Raw genomic sequence first — 18,361 nt, 5'->3', positions numbered from 1 at the left:
GCCACTCTCCTGCACTGTTAGTATGTAAAATGATAGGCTGAGGGTTCTGTCTTGCAGTACATTATTAGAAGAGAAAGGAATGGCCTCTACACTCAAGAAGAAAGAGACTTCCTTTGTATTTTACTCTCACTGATGATTTATTACATCCAAAGGAATGCTTTTTCTTCTTAAGCTTCAGCTTTGGAAAACTACAATTCTACATTTTCAAAGCCAATTTTGTTCTTGTGGTGTGCAGTTTAATAGAACAGCTATGTTAGGGACATCTCTCTGCAAGAAATACTACTAATTTGAAAAACTTGGAATAAATCCTGCTGAAGTGTTATTTGAGCTTTATGATTAAAATGTACTGAATGTATATAAAAAGTCAGGAATCCAAAAGGTAATGGTTATATATAATTTAAATGCAACAATATGAGTTAAATGTGTGCTTGCTTTTTAAAGATAAGAGAGTCCTGCTTCTTGCAAACTAGATAATAGAAGTCATGTGATTAAGGAGCTAATGCAGTTTAAACCAGCTTTCTTGTTACAATAAAAAAGAGAAAAATAAATTTTGCTCTTGCTTTCATTTTACTGGGTTCATTAGCAATTGGAAAGTTGAAAACAAGCTGGTACCCAGCTCTGTGTGTATCCTGGGAATACAACTGAGCACTCAGAATATGACAGACTTGTATTTATCACCAGAGGAAGAGACTTGTATCTGTAAACTATTATTTACTGGAAGCAAAATCATACTTTGTTGCTTGATTTCAGTGTCTGTGGTTCGCATCTCAGTGCTGCCCCCTTTCCTAGGCATCTGGCATTCAGTGATTTGTACGTTTCAATTAAGTTGCTATAAAAAATGAGTAGCTTGAGGGCACTGGTTTATTACTGGTATCCAACTCTGTTTTCATTTACTAAATGACATTCTGAAAGCTTCTATTCTGAACGTAATCACCTTAGGGTATTCACTGAGCACAGCCCTGGATGATTCAATTACTGCTGAATGCTCTTCTCTCCCCAGAACATAGGGCTTCGCGCATTAGCAGCGTGTTTAGTGTTTCACAGTTGTCCTCTTTGCACTCATCAGGGTTTTCCCAGGAACACGTTGGAAGGATAAAACTTGCTGCTGCTTCTTGCAAACGTTATCTTTATGTCTCTTCTCACAGTAGCTGACATCTCCAGATGAGTGTATTAAAGCTGCTGGACGTATTTTTTATTTTGTTTCTTTGCAACTACACTTTCCCCTTACTGCTTATGAAACCTTTGCATACTTTTAATAAAGCTAAACCATGGAAATTTACAGGACATGTTTTGTCCGTATGGATTGTCAAACAAAAATATAGTTTCCACAAAGTTTTCTTGGGAGCTGGTATGAATTTCAGAGCTGCAGCAGCTTGCAATCTACAGGTCAGAGCAGTCAATGAGGTCACAGAGCTAAACCAATGAATTTTATATTTGAGAACAAGAGGTTGAAAAGAGGAACGTGTTAAAGCTCATGCATCCTTTCTGAAAGGCTGTGAGGAGTGAATGTACTGCAAGTGCTTAATTAGTATTTTTCATTTTGCGCAATCTTCCAAATTTCAGTTTACCTGGTACCTCCCTTTTAATAGGGACTTTTGAGCAATAAGGTAGAAGCCCTTGGCTGAACCGTCACATATTTGAGAATTTCCTTTGCCATTAGTGAAAATTAAAAATGTGTTACTTAAAGTCCCTTATCAGTAGTTTTCTGAGGTAATTTTGTGCACCCCTCTCTCCTCACCCCTCAACTGCTGCTATTCCATTGCCAATACTATTCCACATCCCTGGATGTGCTCTTCTCCATCCTGACTAATCTGGGTACACACATTCAACACAAGTTTGAAGTCTTTTTTCCCCTCTGCTTTTCTACTCAACACCTCAGCCATCTCAGCTGCCCCAGCAGCTCAGTCCAAACACACACGCCAAAGTATTACAGGCCATACTAGTCTTTTAATCAATCAAATGTAAACATTCTCAGGCCTTTTATGGTGACATGCTGGGTTTGAAACATTTAGTAAAAGCATGCCAGATGTGACAAACCTCTGGTGAACCAAGGTGTCCTTCAGTAGCTTGGCTGGTGGGCTGCTGGGGGAGCCAGAGCGGTCACGGTCCCCTGTGCTGGTACATGGTCAGGTTTCCAGATCCCCTATGCCCTAGTCAGGAGCCTGGAAATCACAGCAAAGACCTTCATAAACGCAGCTCAGGGAACTTCTGTTTATGTGAGGGTCTTCTGAGCTCATGGTCTTAAGACACGTGACCTCAAAACACCTCAAAGCTGTCAGACCTGGAGCTCATGACAGGTACTGGCTGCTCCTGGTGTTGCTGTTGTCAATGGCTTGGCTCATGATTTCATTTCAAATAATTTGTCATTGCGTCCTTGTCCTTCAGATGGCAAATAAGGAGGCATTGGTAAAGGCCAGAGCCAAACATTTTTTTCCTGGTATTTCTGAAAGGTGAATATCTTTGAATTTCAGCTTGGAATAAAATTTAGACAAATCACTTTTGATCCTGATGAAAATTTAACTGAATTTTTACACCTCTTGCATGTGACAAATGCTGTAGACACGTACTTAAATGGACAAATGTGAGAAATAATAGCAGCATCCATGAGTCCCAGGAGGAACAAAAGCTTGACAGAATATGGAAGCAGACGTGGCCTTACTGAAGACCAGAAAATATGGGGTTTTTCCTCTTTTCTGATCCGAAAATAGATTTTTATTTCTAAAACATGAATGGCATACTAGTTCCCCAAGGACTGAAGTTCGTATCCATTCAGGCTTGGCAACCAACAAAAATGTATTACAGTTTGACTTCTATTGCTTCCGTAGTGCATGTGCTGTCATAAAAAAAATGAAATACAAGAGGAAGTCAAGGCATAAAATATGAATCGAGGCTTTATGAAGGCGTTGTTAAAATCTTGCCATCTGTGAAGAGACTAGGTTTAATATTTCTTCCATCTGCAATTCAATGAACTTACACCAATGCAAATCTGATTAAATCAAAGGGGAAGTCACTTCTAATTATTCTTATTAATGACCAGAGTAATAATTACTGTAAACATAGAGTTTCTGACACTTAATGGAAAGATTTAACTTCGTAAAGCTTAAACCCATTAATTCATTTGGCCTGGCCTCCTGTCTGTCTCATGACTTCTGTTGAGAACAGAATTTCATTGTTTAGCTTCATCATCTTTCTCTGAAACTCATCCTGTCTTGCCTTGGAGACAAAAATTCAACACAACAAAACAAAAGGCAGGAAAAAGGTAAAATCTACCACATGCCTAGGTAGCTTGATCTAGAGTTAATTTCTCTTGTATGAAAACCATATGCTTACCTTTTAATTTGAATTAGTCTGCCCTTACATTCCATATATTTTTGTTGTGCTCTCTTCCTGGAATTAAGAGATCTTCACTGTCAGATACCACCGCACTCTGATAAAACTATTTCTCAAACTTCCCTTTTAGATAGGTGAAATTACTGCTGCTCACTATGCCATTACTTAATCCAATACTTAAATAATTCCTGTGGCTGTTTTCTGAAACCTCTCATTTTTTTTCAAAACAGATGTCAAAGCTATCCAAAACATCCTTCCTTAAATATTGTTTCCCTGACATATCCCTAAGGGTCAAATTATACAGCTATTTTTTTTTCACAGCCATTTCTCCACTCATTCCTTTTTGGAATCACTAACTTCATGATCACAGCATCTTTTCGAAGTATTCAGTCACTCATGTGAAGAAGGAATGAGTTTTACCTCCTAAGGACAGGGGCTCTTTGGCCATATCTGCAGTGATGGAGGACAGGTGAGAAGGTGTGGGAAAGTTACAGATGATTGGAAAAAATAATTTTATCTCTAAGGAAAACCTGAAAATCTCTTTGCGGTTGTCTGGGGCAAGATGCTGTGTTTTGAGTTTGATAGTTCAGCAGTGTTGAAATGGAGGAGCAAGAAACATGAGGGAATTTGAGTGGAAAGTGAGTAGCATGTGCTTCCCATTTGCTGGGATGGCAATATGTTGGGTTTATTGCTCACAGTGTGGATACACCATGATACTGCCCTGATATTGGCTTTGTCATATTTTTAGTATGTTTCTAGTAACTTCCCTGAAAAATCGTACATTTTAAGTTAAAAATCTATTTTCACATACATTCCTGTCAGAGTCAGCCCCTTAAAAATCCATTTAAAGAGCAAATCACAGGCCTCTAAAAGGAGAAGCAAGAAAATCTTAAAAGCACTAAATTCAGCAATTTGGAATAAAGGAAGCTTAAAACAGACAACATCTGTTGGTTTCAATCTCATGGGATTTTCTGCTTTTTTTTTCCCAAATCCCAGCCCTTAATGAAGAACAATGTCAGATTTAGAAAGGACCAAAAAAATGGTTTATACAGAATTAGAAATGTGTCTGGAAATCTGAAATCCTTGAGTACGTCAGCCAGCGTCTGCTCCAGATCTTTCTTTGCTAATGGTCCAAGTATCGTGTGATCACAACAGTTTTCAAATGCTACCGTATACTTAATCAATCTACATTGGGATGAATATTGGCCAAAGAAAAAGGATTTCAGATTAATTTTTAATGACCAAAACCGGGTGCAGAATTGGACCCAAAGGTTTTTAGAAAGTTGTGAGGTCTCTGCACACCACTAAGTGGAATTGCCATGGCATATACAATAGCATAGGCTACTAAAATGGTTGGGGGAACGCATAAATTTCAGGGAAATGCAAAATGTTTCCAAGAATAACCAGGGTTATTAATATATTGCTAGAAATATTATTTTATAGTCCACAGGGTTTTCAATACTAAATTTCAACATACTAATTAGATGCATATGTAAATCACTTTCTGTCAAAATAACTTCTTGTAGAAACTTTGTTTTCTTAAGGGTTTGGAAAATTTTAAAGCGGCTCTGAGGTAGTGAGTCAACATACCAATGTCTTAACAGTGTCATAGCCACCACTGCAGGACTCATCAATTTCCAGCTTAAGTGTTAGAAAAGGAAGCGTAAAGGAAAGGATTCTGAGAATGGCTACAACACTTCACACTTTCCCTCTCTGCAGGTATAGGAATAGCCTTTTGGCAGTGTAAGCTTGTCACATGCATCAACATGTTTTTGTACATTCTGCCATGAAGCCAGATCATGAAATTTCTGTATTATATAGTGATCTGGAAACAAACTGGCCTGCTGTGCAGCTTTGTGGCTTAACAAGGGAACAAAGTTGATTGTGGTATGTAAACCTGAGATTTCCTGCCATAAGTATATCCCTGCAAATTTAAATTCTGTGATGCTTGCAACGGAAAGTTCAGGTACCCTCAGCTATGTGAGGGAAAAAAAATGCAAAATCTTTGCGTGCTTTGTTAGCAGTTGATCTGGTCCGGAGGGCTCTGTCTGAAGTTATCACTGTTCCTTGGTCAGCAAGTTGCATTGGTCAGGAATGCCACCAAACCAGCATCCCTTTCCCTGCTGAAAATAGAATTGCCATCCTTTTTTTCCATCAGATATGTCTTGCTTCTGACATGTGTGCTGCAGTTCGGAGTACAGTCACCTTCTTACTCAAGGCACCTGCAGATCTGATGTGTGCCGACTGTCCCTGCCGTCTGCCCTTGCCCACCACACGACATTCGATCACTTTTTTACCCATTCACAAAGACCTGTAAACTGTAGGTCAAATTAACCTGTATGATCCTTCACTGTTTGCAGTCCAGAGGCACTCAGCTGGGATGATGAAGACTTTGGAGGATGGACCTCTCAGGGGCTGGGCAGCCCTTGGGAGTTCACTCCCTGGGCCCACGCAGAAAGAGCTACACAACAGACTCTTTGCTTATAGCCTCCCTTCTTCCCCTCAATAACTACGTTTGCTTAGGCAGATGGAGAGCTGGCAGGCTGAAATGTAGGCTAAGAAGCCAGTGGTACTAAGGAAGCCCTACCCTCTGCACATACATACTATTACATGCCTGTAGCAATAATAGTTCGAATGTGTCCATGAGCTGCACTGAGGGGTGCTTTCAAGACATACATCTCTGTTAAGCTCTTTCACAGAGTCTTTACAAGCAGCTTGTGTGTGGAAAAAATTGAAAAGCTCTGGAGTGTGTCACAGATACATTTGTTAAAGCAACATGTGTATGGCACTTTTTTGTTAACAGACTATAGAGCAATGAAAAACTTAGTCATTTCACTTCAGCTCTGTATTTCCATTCTTGTTAATGCTGCTAACACGTCTCTGATACAGCAGAGTTGCAGCGGTACGAGGGAGGATTAGCTCGATTCCTAGCTTTATTAATTATGCTGATATAGTTATTTTATTAAGATTATTATTTTAGCTTATCCTTGACGGCTATGAGAGTTATATATACAAGTAAAAAGAAGTGGCATTTACTCTGAGGTAAATCCACTGACTCAGTTTAATATTGACAGCCTTATCTGGATTTATGCCACCGTATATAGTATCTAATTCTGAGCTTACTTCTGACTCTGAGCACATAGGACTTCTTATTGTGAATTTGGTACTGTTTCAATGTTTGCAGTAGTCCTGTAAGTCTAGATGGTTTAAGGTTCATTCGCTGTGTGAGCTGGCCATCTGCTCTCAGTAATTGCAAATTCACTTTCAGTATTAATAAACTGTTCCTGTGTTCTTACATGTCTCTAAAATGCCTCAAGCAACTGTTCCTTCCTCATATGGAAAAGTCGCAGCAGCTGTGGGATTCACAAGGACTTCACTGCCTGTCTCTTGCTAAACTTCTGGCAGCAAATCACAAACTACAAATAACTTCTCTAACTGCCTAATAACTGCAAACCCATTAAGTGTAACTTCTGTGACATCAGACAAAAAAAATTGCCTTAAAAGAGCCCTAATGGGATTAGAGAGTATGTGAACACCTGGGGTTCCTCTCAGGGCTACCTGCTAAGTGGAACATGTTAGAGATAAGGACCCAGCTTCTTGAGTGCTGGCCAGAGGGGCTGTGTGATGCCCAGCGGAGCTGGGGCTGGAAATGTGAGGTGGGGATGCACCTCCCCATTTCCAGGCACCCCTCTCCCTCCCCATCTCCTTTGTAAGGTGGAAGGATGCTCACACCAGTTCCCACGTTTTTCTTTTGCTACAAAACCAACAGAATTCTATCTTCTTAACAAAAATCTGTCTTCTTCATCAATGCAGCCACATCTGTCTGATATTTATTTAGCCTCCTTTGATACAGGACCAGTCCCAGGAATTGCTTCCCAGCTCACTGGTTTAGGCCTCCTGCTCAGGAGCTGCAGGCACCGCGTCAGCTCTGGCATGGCCATCCCTGTACATTGCCTGGGGACAAACCAAGCAGCATGGCCAGAGGGTCCCCATCAGCCCGCGTGGGGACAGAGCTCGGCCTCAGCCCACCACAGCGAGGGGGCATCAGCCAAAACACTGTCTCCTGCACCTGAGTACTTATCAACAGCTACCACTAAGTATCCTTGTAAAACACAAAAGCCAAAATCCCCTTCCACCTTGGACCACTCAAGTTGTGTGTGTGTATATACATATATATATATATATATATATTTATGTCTACCTGATCATAGCCATCGAAGGGCAAAGTGGCAATCACAGTTTGCATAATACCTTGACACTTTGAGGTATCTGCCCACCAACCAAAAGGGACTTAAACCCACAGTCACCAAATCTTAATAGAATATATGACCACAGAGTTACCAAGTACTTGAGGTCAATGCAAGGAAGAGGAATAAATAATATACATTTTCACTGAAGTAATTGTTTTTTATTGGGCTGCCCTGAAATTTCACTTTAGGAATCGTGTGACGTGCTGTTTAATGATCTATGGCAAAAGTGGAAAACATGTCAGAGGTCGCAGAAGACACAAAAGTACTTAATTAATCCAGATGGCAGAAGATAAAGGGTCTTGGAAAGGACATAATTAAGCTAGGTATATGAACAGCACAACGGCAGATGAAATTCAGCATTGCAGAAAGCAAGGCAATCAATAACTGCAAGGAATAATCTGATCTACATTGACCCTTTGTGGGTTTCTAGATAACCTGTCACCAATTAAGTTTGGAAGAAGACATTTTGATTTGATTTCCAGCCCTAGGATTTGCGGGGCTGTGTTCCTTCGCCTTTTGAGGAAGTCAGGGCTGAATGTCCTCCCTTAGAGCACAACTCTGTGCAAGTCTCGTCTCCAAGTTTTTGCTGATTTCACTGTCTCGCTCACACAGGGGTGTGATGCGAATAACCCAGTGAACACCAGTTTAACTCAGTTGAAACCGAAGGAACTGAGCTTTTGCCAGTATTGTTTCTTTTGCTTATACTATCCCTTTGCGCTCCTTGGCAGACCAAGAAACATCCTCAGGTCTCTTCCCCCCACACCAGCCTTCACCATGGTTTATCTGTGCACATGTGTTTGTTGCTTCAGTCCTCCAGCAAACTCCGCTCGTTAAATCCTGCTTATGCTTGACATCCTTTCAGTTGACTGCTGCAGCTTGCCAGGCCCAATGAGCGATGCTCAGGAAGAAGAATTGGTTTTAAAAGTGGCCCATTATGTTTTAATACTCACTGTTTACCTTGGGCTTATCACAGAGGAGTAGCTTTCTTCCAGCCAGCTGCACTGCGTGCTACGCATCATCATCATCCTCCTCTACCTCCTCCTCCTCCTCCTCTTCCTCCTCCTCCTCCTCCTCCTCCGGGATGTCCTGTTGCAGGTGAGCAGAGCTGCCTGCCCACAGCAGATCCTGCTACTCCCGCTGGCCTACCAAGGCAGGATACCTTGCTCTACAAATGAGATTTTACGATTTTAATGCCAGAAGAAAAAATTTCTCATTTTTGGTGTTTGCCATTCCTCACCTCCTTTCAGTGGGTTCACACAGCTGGGGCCAGGGCAGGCATAAGGGCTTCACGGCCTCTAGCGGGCAACGGCCAGAGCTGCAGGACTTCTCAGACACTACAGAAATCCATGGAAAACTTCTTCTTTCTTTTTGTTTTGCCTGGTTCCCTATGGAAACAAGGTTTATACAAACACTGCCTCTGCGTGCGCTGTCTCTACTTCACACCCTCAGTAAATCTGGAGCCTGATTTCAGGTTAATTTGACAGAGGTGCAGGGATTTCACAACCGGTGCCTCTAGGGCTTGTGTCAATAGTTGTGCCTGTGTCAAAGAGAATTTTAGCACTCTTTCAAACAGGAAGGTTGTTATTGTGCAGCTCCACACACTACAAATCACCAAAAATTCAGCATTGAAGAGAGATTACACGTATGGAAAAAGCTGCTTGGAAATCTGTTTTGAATCAGCCTTATTTGTACACGTGCTCACGGAAGTCCTCATCCTTAATTTTATTTGATAATTTGGTTAGTGTATAGACTCAAAGAACATCACGTCTCTTCCATGGCACTGTCAGTCCTGCTGGGAAGGGAGACGGAAGACACTCCAGGTTGCTGGTACTGCCCAGACAATCACAGCACACAGCTTCATCACTTATAAATCTAAACTGGTGCTGGGAAGAAACAATTCTTGTATTTTCTTTCTGGTTTTAGCTTCCCTATTCAGACTAGTTTATAACTGCACTCATTAAAATATAGCACATACAAATGAAGTTCATAGATTCTTCATCAGCATTCAGACAAGCTGTTCCTATCCATCAGAAAGAACAAAGTAATGAATATTCCTTTAACCATAAATCCATTAGATTACTTAAACTGAAGAAACGCTTTCCTGCCAAATGGTTGCACGAGTGATATCTTTTCTCCCTGTTCTTACTTTGCTGTAATAAAGAGAGAAAAGATGGCTGGACTGTAGGCTCACTTGGGATTAATTCAGCAAAATAGCAGTCCTTCAAGTGACCAAGAGGGATGCATATCGTCTCCTTCATCGTGTCTCACTTCTTGTTGCATTTCATTTTTGTTTGAAGGCCTCTTTCTCGAGTCCGAGGTTGGATGTCTTGCTTTACTTAGAGCATCTGAAAGTATTTTTTAAACACAGTGAAATGGTTTTATGTTGAAATTGTAGGTAGGTGATCTGTAAGTGTCCCTCAAGTGGTTAGGATCTGACTTCTCATTTTAAAAGCACTTACTTCTCATGCGTTACAAACACTTGAAATGACAAAATTACTGGTAATGACTTTTCAGAGTTCATACCACAAATGCCAAGCAGGAGAAGATTGAAAATTACTCACATTGAAACCATTCAGCTTTGTCCTTGGGTACAGAATATCTTGCGCAGAGTTTTTCTTTTTTTTTCCTTCATTTTTCCTGGAAGTGATGTTTGAAACAAAACCACAGTGTGGCCCTTTTGTGCTAGGAAGTGTTTGTTGCTTTTGCCAAGAGGATGACAAGGCCTAGTGTGGCATCATATGCTTTTGGTACACAAAAATATGTCTAATTGAGACCATCTTAGGAGGGAGTAAAGTGTTGTAAATGTAATCAAATCACAGTCTTCTGAAAAATCCCTTTTCTTTGTTCCCTTACACTTGGGTTCTTCGTTTCTAAGACCCACTAGTGGCTTCTGTCTTGGCTGCATCAGCTGTAAACACAGCCTCACATGTCCAGGTAGCTTCCCAGCACTGACCTACGTAATCAAGACCCTTAAAGCAAATCTCATTTTGCAGTAAATGACCTTGGGAAAATCCATTCTTTTCTGTGCCTAAAACTGCCTGATGTACTGCCATTTTTTTGTTTTCCTTTGATTTTTTGCCCCTCTGTAAGGTATGCTGAAAGATCTGGAGGACAGTGGTGATAGAAATATGATCAGTAAAGATTTCTGTACATGTATGTGATGAAAGAAAACCAATTTGTCAACAACATGACTTACCAGAAAAGCAAACATCAGTTCTCTGGGTTTCTGAAAGGTCAGGGATACACTGTTGCATACCTCAAGCATGCTAAATTTTGCCCAAAAAGAGTCTTTACATATTTAGAAAAGAAATATTATGCTGTGAAATAGTCACAAACCAGACTCCTTTGCTTTCTCGTCAGTTGGTGTGAGGATGGGAGAATCACACACTGACTGGCACCACTAACATCAAGAATTCATGCCTGTTCCCCTAAGTGCTTGTTCAAAATAAACCTCAGATATCTTGATTATGGTCTGCTAAGCTCCAGAGCAGTTCCTCAGATGAATTGTCAGCACGTAAGCATTTTTTTCTGCTGATGTTTGAGGCAGGGCTGTGCAGAAAAACTTTTGTCTTTTCCTGTTGCTTAGAAACAATCTTCTCCTGTGATAAGCAGCACCTTTCTTTATTTTAATGAATCCCACCTTAAAATCTCTGGGAAATGTGTGATAGTCTGCAAGAGGTGAGGTAAGCCTCCCAGCCTTGTTTGGACTTGGTTTCGTTGCAGGAGACTAGAGGTCTTAGGCATATGGATGTGCTGTGAAAACTTAATATTTTTGGTAGAAATGAAAGAGGAGGTGCTGGGACACTCGTTTCCTCCCAAGCTCTAGACTGCACTAGTGTAGCCAGTAAAAAACGTGTAACAGGAGAGCTGTTTGTGGAGAGCTCTGCTTGTCTGTTTTCCTAAGTATGGTTATGAATTTTTGCATATAAATGTAAGGGTTGAGTTGCTATAGGGTATTTAAGGCCTGGCATACTCCACCCAACACACTTTCCATGAAGAGGCTTTCGGATGCTGGGAATGTTCTGGCCATGATTAAAACATTTCTGCATTTGCGTGCTGCTTCTTATTTCTGATCTGAAAATGTATTTTCGTCAGACCTTAGGAAAATTAATATCACAAGCATGTCAACTTCAAGATGCCATACATCGTACTGCATTTACTTTGATATATTTTATGTGGTCTCAGATCCTGCCTGCTCATAAACAAGGCTCTTGAGAATACAGTAGTCTTGTCAGATAAATTACCTGAAATAGTCACAGACCTGGCATTGAGATATGATGGTGGAAAATCTATACCTCAGGCTGCGGCACAGTCAGTGTGTTAACTACAGCTCCTGTGAGAGACAGAAGAAGTTTCACCCTGGGCAGTGATCATACCTGATTTCAGAAACTTCAACAGTCCAGCTAGAGCAGTATTTGGAAGGAGGCCCTGGAAGTTTTAGGCAGTACAGGATGTGTCCTTGGCCATTTGCTGCTCCCCAAGCTAGCGCTTGGCTGCGTATTTGGGGAACGCTCTGTTTCCATAGGTATTAGTGCTTGAAGCCATTAAGCGTTCCACAGCTCTTTTACAAGAGGAGTAATTACATCCTGTCGACAGAAATTACTCCTGCTGTTTAATTTGGAAACCATATTCTTTGTTTCCAGTCTTGTATAGTTGTAAATAGCAGCAGCAGTTCCTGCCCAGGGTGGTGGCACTTCTCACTGACACGTGCATGGGGGATGATAGTGATGGTGATGATGTCCCTCGGGGTGACATTTCAGGTTTGCCTGTGACTGAGGTCATTTTAAATGGTGCAGGCATATAGCTTCAGAAACCCAACTTTTATTTGCAGCAACAAAAATAACTTTTCTAGCTCTCATTTCCCTGCAGGGGGGATCCCAAGCCAGCCCCTGGGTGTATTGGGTCTTGGGGCAAATGCTGATACTGAACATTTCCCTCATACTCTGTTCTTTTTAAGTCTTTTATGTACAGAAGGAAATTAGCACTCCAGATGATTATTGTCTGTTAGTGGTGTTTTTAATTACTGATTTTCAGGACAACCAATTAGCTTTTTGCTGAAAACAAGATTTTTTTTCCTCCCCTGAAGCAAACCAGTGATTCACATTTTAATATAAACTTAAAAAAAAGTTTGACTCATGCAGCAATTCCAAGAATTGTTATTTCTGTGCTCTTTGAAGTATTCAAATGAACTAACGAAATACTGGGTCTCTGCCATGCATGAACTGAACCTCATGTTAAACTGGGCTACTGTCATTTAAGTGCAGTAAATGACATTTTGGAGGCTCTGGAGATGCTTTGTCCCACAGGATCACATTAGCAGAAACACATGGCCATGCTTTCGCAGGTCCCAGCCTGCAGGAGCAGAGGGGCAAGGAGGAGATGCTGCTGAATTAAGCATGAGACTGCTGGTCCCTGAGAAGGGAAAAATATTGAGGAACAGAGCTTGCTGAAGAGTGTTGGGAATCAGGGTGGGATTTACGACCGTATTGGATCAAACCAAAGTGGACTGGTTTGGGCTGGGCTCTGGGAGCCCGTGCTTTGCAGCGAGGCAAGCGAGTAGATCAGCAGTCATTCGGTTGCGTGATGAGTAAAGCAGAGAGGCGCTGCTTGACTTTCTTAAGTGAGACTCAAACTGTAGAGTTTAGAGTTGAAAAAAATTTGTATTGGCTATTAAAGGGAACACATGTGATTCAGACATATGCCATGTAAACTCCACAGATTTTCCAGCAGGAGAAAGACTCTGAAAAGCTAAATGAGTACCAAGTATAAATGAGAGAGGGTTTCCTGAAAAATAAGTTAGGTAATACATATTTTGATCCTTCAAAGAATGTGTTTTATATTAAAATGCAGAAGTGTATGACTTTCTCATCAGGTGGAGATAGTACAACTGTCCTACTTTATGTAACCACTGCAATAGTAAATGAATGACAAATAGTTCAGGATGCCTTTGGGAAATGGCAGTCTTAGGTAAGAGCATCTGCTGCATGAAAACTGCCCAGGAAAATATCCCCACTCAACATATTATCATTACAATTTTCTGCTTTAGATTGGAACTTTCCAATTCTCTTTTTTTTCTTTTGATTTTGCCTTGAAATATTGATTTTTATGCAGTGTTTCAAGCAGTAATAACCTGGATATTATTTTTCCTTTCCCCTTGTCTCTTTTTTATTTCTGTAAGCATATCTGTGTTACACAGCACTTTATGTCCCCTCATCTCTGTAACTTTTCAAAATTTCATTATCTTTAGGAAAAAATGAATGTGTTTGTAGGGCAAACCTGAAGACAGGGTTCACCTGGTCCTGGTAGCACAAAATAAAGCCTTTGCCTTGAGTTTTCCTCCAGAATCTGCAAGGGTTAGCCCAGGACACGCAATAATAAAATGCGATGAAAGGAAAGCTGCAAGCAATGGGGCACTGGCTCCGTGTGCCCTGCCTCTGCATGCAGCTGGGTTTGCGGTTGTACGGTGGTTATCGGTGGCCTGGTACCGTGATTAGGGGATGGTAGCAGGAAATACTGGCAGTTGGGAAGGACGGAGAAGATCAAAGGCTTGATTGAATGTGTTTGCAGACTGGAGAATAATTGCCAGTCGCTCACAAAACGTGGTCTGACAAGGCAGCCCAGCCGTCAGCTCCATCCAGCAATGTATTTCCACAGGAGGCATGAGTACATGGCACTGTGGGTCCCATCTGCAATGCTGCACTCTTTTCTCGTTCCCCGTGATCCATCCTCTGTTCAGCTTGCGGTGGTGAATACAGAAAAGCTGTTAGAGGGGAAATAACTTATTTTATCGAAGAAGACTGAGACAGTGACTGTGTTTTAGTCTCCTGTCCATGGGCAGAACAAGGCTGTTCTCATTCCCTGCAACTGGAGGGCAAACACCAATGAGGGGAAAACAGCCTTTATGCTGGAGGACTGTGTAGCCCACCTGTGAAGACGTTTCATCTGAAAATGAAGCTCATTACCACCAGAGGAGCAAAGCTGCAGAGTAGCTGTGGGGAGGAGATATTGTGAGATTCATTGTGAGATATTGCGAGCATCTTCATCTTGCTCATACCGCCAGCAGCATCCTCATGTCTGTTGCTTCTTCTCAAGGGGCACAAGGTGTTTCCAAGTCTCTCTAACTGCTCATGCATGCTATCTTAGCAAAGCAAACTCTGAAAGTAGGAAGAAATAATGTGTTCTTATGTATCCTAAGAGTTTTAAGATGTAAAATATAAGGTTTTTAATGGTTCTGTTTACCACATTATAAACAAATACGCTCCAGTCAGAGTGCCTTTAAACTATTAAAAGTTCTCTCTCCAGCAGCTTCCTGGTAGAAGGCTTGATATACTAAATTTATTCAACCCCTGAAAAGAGTCCAGGGCCAAGCAGGCATAGCCATCCTGGTTGCACTGAGAAGGCCAAGCTTTTCTATTTACAAGTGTGGTTGTGGGGAGATGAAACTATTGGCGAACTTGGTGTTTCAGCAGGGCCAGAAGACCAAAGGGACTGTTGGATATGAGACCTCCTGGGGATCTTTCTAACCTGAATTACCTCATGGCCCTGTGATTTTATGATCCAGCATTTTCTAAGGATAAAGCAGGGCAGACTTTCACCAGAGCCCATGGAGCTCTGTAGTAGCTCCTTCTGCCATACTTTCATCACAGTGTCTGTGAGCACTGAAGGTCCTTGGATGGAGTTCTAGCTCCTTGCAAAGGAGCTCTTTACACCAAGGTGAAAGGTCTTTGACAAAAGTCCATGTACCAAAATGTTTGCTCATGTTTCTTCTGGAGATTCTGCAAGTGTCAGCAGAGGAAGAGGCTACAGATCAGAAGACCCAAGTGAACATCTGCTGTAGCACCCTAAACTCTTCCCCGGCAGAGATTTCTTGCTTATTGAACATCTAGGCAAGGGATCATCCTGCATCCAGCTCTGGAGCCCTCAGTACAGGAAAGACATGGACCTGTTGGAGAGAGGCCAGAGAAGGGACACAAAAATGATCAGAGGGTTGGAACACCTCTCCTGTGAGGACAGGCTGAGAGAGTTGGACTTGTTCAGCCTGGAGAAGGGAAGGCTCCAGGGAGACCTTATTGAGGTCTTTCAGTACTTAAAAGGAGCCTATAAGAAGGATGAGGACAGACTTTTTAGTAGGGTGTGTTACGGCAGGACAAGGGGTAATAGTTTTAAACTAAAAGAGGGGAGATTCAGACTAGAAATAATGAGGAGAATTTTTTTTATAATGAGGGTAGTGAAACACTGGCCCAGGTTGCGCGGAGGTAGATGCCCCATCCCTGGAGACATTCAAGGCCAGGCTGAACAGGGCTCTGAGCAACCTGATCTAGTTGAAGATGTCCCTGCTCATGACAGGGGGGTTGGACTGGATGACCTTTTAAATGTCCTTTTCAACCTGAACTATTCTATGGTTCTATTATTCTGTGATCCTACCAATTGAATAAATCTACAGCTGTCCAAGTCTTTCCCTTCAGATAACATTTTCTAAGCTTTTTTTAAATGATAATGAGACTAATTAGAAATGTTTGACCTTGTGTACCTGACGTAGGAAGTCACAGTTTGGGATGTACTCTCTGATTTTTTGTGGCAGTCAGATCTGGTATCCAGTCTTAGCAGATCTCATGAGTGAGATCTCATCTCACCTTCCAGGTGAGGTGGAAGGGAGGGCTGCAGTATCTGCACAACAGTGGCTACTGTAGGACTGTGTTCACAATTAGCAAATAGTGTGGTCTAACAGGAGAAAATTTGCAGAGACAAACAGTCCTGGTAAACCAAAATCTCTGCCACCACATTTTGCTGCTTTATTGTGTATTTAGTCTAGTTTGAGTCTGCGAACTGGACACTCACTAGTGGTGGGAGCAGATCATCCTGTTCATCCCTAAGGATCTCAGTGTACTGTCTGGAATTGAAGCACGTGAAGGACCATGTAGAATAAATATATTTCTTTTCACCTGCAGCAGGCTTTTCTTCTTGTTATTCAGATGATGGTCAACAGTCGCAAGGCAGAGAAAGAACAAATCTTGCCCTATGTAGCACAAACATACTCCAGGCATTAGATAAAATGCTCTGTAAAAGTCCTTCAAAGAGTGCCATCCCAGGTTCATAGGGTGCATGTCACACTGTGGTATCAAGGTTTTAATCTTCTCTTCCAGCCTTTGCTAGAGATTCAAAATTCTGTTATTATTCAAATGGGTAAGTACCACTGATTGGTCTCATTTATGGATTTTCAAGTGCGTTTTAAAGGTCAAGCAAGTAATTTTAATCAGTCGTGTGCTTTGACAGCTGATAAGTATTGAATGTACTGCAGCACCTGGAAAGCAGATTAATTGTATTTGCCATTACATATTTGGATCTGGTGAAGGGATGGTGCTTCTCTCCTGCATGTTTCACTCTCCGCCATCAAGCTACTGGCACTGATCAGCCAGTGCATCCACGGGAGAGCACTCTTGTTGCAGCGCTTCAAATCTGAGTCACAGCTGCTTGGACTGGGGCCCAGGACCCATGTCTTACTGCTGCTGATTAAGAGAGTAGTAGCTCCATAAGAGTGGTGCTGCCCTCGGCTCAGAGCCTTCCTGGCTACTTAATCCATACGCCTTTCTCCTAGGCTGCTTGGCTAGTTACCATTTGGAAACTAGTCTGGGGTAGTTGTTCTCAAATTTTTGTGTGCAGGCCACTCATGTGATGGTTGTGGAGAGCTGTCAGATTGCATGACGACAACTGACTGACCTCAGTTACTGTCTGCAGTATTGTAAGCAAAGAAAATGAGAATATTTTCCCATTTCCACAAATGGCGGTCACAGACTGGGAGAAAAGCTTGGCCTCGGGTGCTGTAACATCAGCTTCTGCCGTGTGAACTAAAGGGCTAACTGCATCACTTATGGGAGCAGTGGCACGTACAGGGGTGGGCAGCAAAGCCCAGCACGAAACAGATGGGATTCTTCAGCTTAGGAAAAAAAAGAGAGTTAAACAGGATCTGACAGAAGCCCGTGAAGTCATCTATGGTGTGGAAAAACTGAACTTGTGAGAAAGGCAGGGCATGTAATGAAGTGGTTAGAGAGCTGGTGTGAGCGGAGAGGAGTGCTTTTTTTGGTTTTTTACTGATACGTTTTTGGAACACATTAGGGTTGGGCAGAAGAGACCTCAAAAAGGGACGAGATCCACTCATACATAAGACTGGCAATGCAGCTGCCCAGCTCCAGCTCCTGCCTGTGAAAGCCCCCAGGTCCTTGTTTGCTGGGAGCCGAGTGGCACAGCCGGGGAAAAGCTGTTCTGGCACATCTCCCACCCTTCCTGAGATGCTGGTGGAGTTGAACCTCCAAGAGCTCAGCTGCTCTTCAGCTTGGGCAGCGGTCAGGGGACCCTGTGTGCCACCGGGACACGGTCAGCTCTTAGCGAGGAAGGAGTCGGTTTTAGCCCTGCCGACACTTTCAGCTGGGATGCAGCTCTCACCATAGAAAATCCCAAGAACCTCAGGATTTTTCAGCCTATTCAGACTGTATCCAGATCTGCCCAGTCATTTTTCATTTCCACAGCACAGTTTCTTAAGAAGATCTGGAGGGCGGAGGATTAAAACAATTTACAGTTTACAGAAACTCAGCTCTGTTTCGCTCTGTTCATAGGAACAAAGTTCATAGCACTGGTTTTATGGTACCACCTTGCTTTTATACTCCACACTTTGTTAAACATGATAATGAGTTCAGCGCTGAATAGTGCACTTAGTGCTGTGCAGAAAATAAAAGTATTTCCTGCCCACACTTCAAAAGAGCTGCTATGATGGCAAAGGCTCTTTT

At 42.1% G+C, this 18,361-nt stretch overlaps 2 protein-coding genes across 7 annotated transcripts in view; both read left to right on the top strand.

Annotated features, from left to right (window-relative positions):
* The window catches only part of STARD13 (StAR related lipid transfer domain containing 13), a 309,147-nt gene that overhangs the window by 211,834 nt on the left and 78,952 nt on the right, over nt 1-18,361 (top strand). The gene's annotated exons all lie outside the window — the stretch shown is intronic.
* Nucleotides 1-18,361, top strand: part of LOC139827249 (uncharacterized) — a 343,678-nt gene that overhangs the window by 276,062 nt on the left and 49,255 nt on the right. The window lies entirely within an intron of this gene.

This window comes from Patagioenas fasciata, chromosome 1 (genome assembly GCF_037038585.1).
Source record: "Patagioenas fasciata isolate bPatFas1 chromosome 1, bPatFas1.hap1, whole genome shotgun sequence".
Classification (NCBI taxonomy): domain Eukaryota; kingdom Metazoa; phylum Chordata; class Aves; order Columbiformes; family Columbidae; genus Patagioenas; species Patagioenas fasciata.
The sequence above is the reverse complement of the archived record's forward strand: the minus strand, read 5'-3'. Positions and strand labels throughout refer to the sequence as shown.